At 46.8% G+C, this 2,034-nt stretch overlaps 1 protein-coding gene across 4 annotated transcripts in view; it reads right to left on the bottom strand.

Moving 5' to 3' along the window:
• Positions 1 to 1,397: 1,397 nt before the first annotated feature.
• Positions 1,398 to 2,034, bottom strand: part of LOC111150335 (FtsJ RNA methyltransferase homolog 1) — a 9,252-nt gene continuing 8,615 nt past the window's right edge. For all 4 annotated transcript variants that reach the window (XM_022507783.1, XM_022507784.1, XM_022507785.1 and 1 more), the window contains exon 13: positions 1,398 to 1,934. The gene's annotated coding sequence lies outside the window, so the exon portion shown is untranslated. The remainder of the gene's footprint in view (positions 1,935 to 2,034) is intronic.

Raw genomic sequence — 2,034 nt, 5'->3', positions numbered from 1 at the left:
AATAAACTGCCATCACAGACTGGTGTGGAAGTGCTCAGATTAAGGTAAATGCTCAGCTGGGGATACACGGTTCGGGGTACGCATGCCTCTGTGGACACACTGACATTGGTGTGGAAAATTCTGGGGTCATCTAGAGGGGTATGGATGCTCCTGGAGTTGCAAGACTAGGGTATCCACACTCAGGGCCAGACAGGGTGCTCCTGACATCGGAGACTGAGCCTGGGTTAGGCTGGTCCTTCCTGGGCCACCCATTTGGGGGTGTGGACATCACTGGGTCACACGGTCTGGGGATTGGGCACCTACCTGCTCCCCTCACAGGGACTTGTGTGTATGTCGGATATCATACACACCCTACTGATGGGGGTGGGCACAGTTAGGGACACGAAGCCTGAGATGCGGATTCTTGCTGGGTCCCAAAGTCTGGTGTGTTTATACCCCTGGAAAATTAGGTGGCTATTCCTAGGGCCTCAGACTGTAGTGTGGACAGCTTGAATTCGCATGGTGATGGGTGTGGCTACCCTCGTGGTCACATAGGCCTTTGTGGGGATCCTCCCATTATATATTTCTGAGGTTGCACCGTTTGGGCGAGAAGACTCCTGGTTTAACGTTTTGTAGTGTGCAACCCCCAGCATCGGGCATCATAGACTCAGTACAGACACTTCTAGGTTCACAGGGTTAGATGCAGAAACATCTACAGTCACCAGCTGGGATGTGGGTAATCCTGAGGTCACTGAACGGAGGTGTAGACAGAGAATGTGTCTCTAGAGATACAGGAGGGACACCTGGGTGGCTCAGTTGGTTAAGTGTCTGCCTTTGGCTCAGGTCATGATCCCAGGGTCCTGGGATCGAGCCCTGCATTGGGCTCCCTGCTCAGCATGGAGCCTGCTTCTCCGCCTGCCGCTCCCCCTGCTTGTGTTCTCTCTCAAAGTGAATAAATAAAATCTTTAATTAAAAAAAGGTACAAATGTCGAGTTATAAATAAGTTCAGGGCTGTAATGTACTGCATAGTGACTATGATGATCAATATTGTATATTTGAAAGGTTCTAAGAGAGTAGATCTTAGGGTGCCTAGGTGGCTCAGTCAGTTGGGTGTCCGTCTTCGGCTTGGGTCACAGTCTCCGGGTCTCAGGATTGAGCCCTGCATCAGGCTCCCAGCTCAGCAGGGAGTCTGCTTCTTCCTCTGCCCCTCCCCACACCCCTACCCCCCTACTCTTGCTCTCTCAAATGGATAAAATCTTAAAAAAAGAGAGTAGATCTTAAAAGTTCTCATAACAAGAAAAAAGTTTTAACTGAGGTGAATTAGGTTGTATACTTTAAAATTTATAAAAAGTTAAAGGTCTTATGTTAGTGACAAATATTACTATATGTATTAAAGTGAACCAACACTGGGATACAGTAATATACGGACTTCTTTATTAGTACATCCAATTATAAGGTCTTCCATAATTCAAAGTACTGACAAATGTAAACAGCATTTCAAGATCGGTGGGAGGCTAGCGGGCACTGCTCTTACTACTGAGGTTTGTTGCCAGCATTCGTATTGGGGGGTAATGCTAAATTTCAGTTCTACCAGTGAAATTTCAGTTCTCTTAGTGAAAACAAAGGTGTAATATTTCCCTCCATCAGGTTCACAGATACCCCTGATTTCTATCCAGGTTAATAACTCCTGTTTTGGGGGTAAACTCTGGACATAATCAGGACACCTCTGGAAAGACAGAGAGAGGAGGCAAGGCCTCGCTCAAGAATCCCCTCTTGCAGTGTAGACAGGCATTCTGTGCTGTTGCTTTCCTTGCCGTGCTCCTGGTGGTTGCTGCACCACTCGGGGCCTGGGTGTTCAGGACACGCTGATGAGACAGCTGAAAACCAGTTCACCAATGCAGGTTCTCAATTTTCCTGACAGCAAACAGCTTCTGAGATATATGACTGCCAGCTACCTAAAATCAAGGACAAGGAAGTTTTTTATTTTTATTTTTAAAAAATTTTTAAAATATTTTATTTGACAGACAGAGATCACAAGTAGGCAGAGAGGCAGGC

The sequence above is a fragment of the Enhydra lutris genome, unplaced genomic scaffold (genome assembly GCF_002288905.1).
Source record: "Enhydra lutris kenyoni isolate GAN:26980312 unplaced genomic scaffold, ASM228890v2 scaffoldscaffold23, whole genome shotgun sequence".
Taxonomy (NCBI): Eukaryota; Metazoa; Chordata; class Mammalia; order Carnivora; family Mustelidae; genus Enhydra; species Enhydra lutris.
This window is presented reverse-complemented; position numbering and strand designations above follow the sequence as displayed.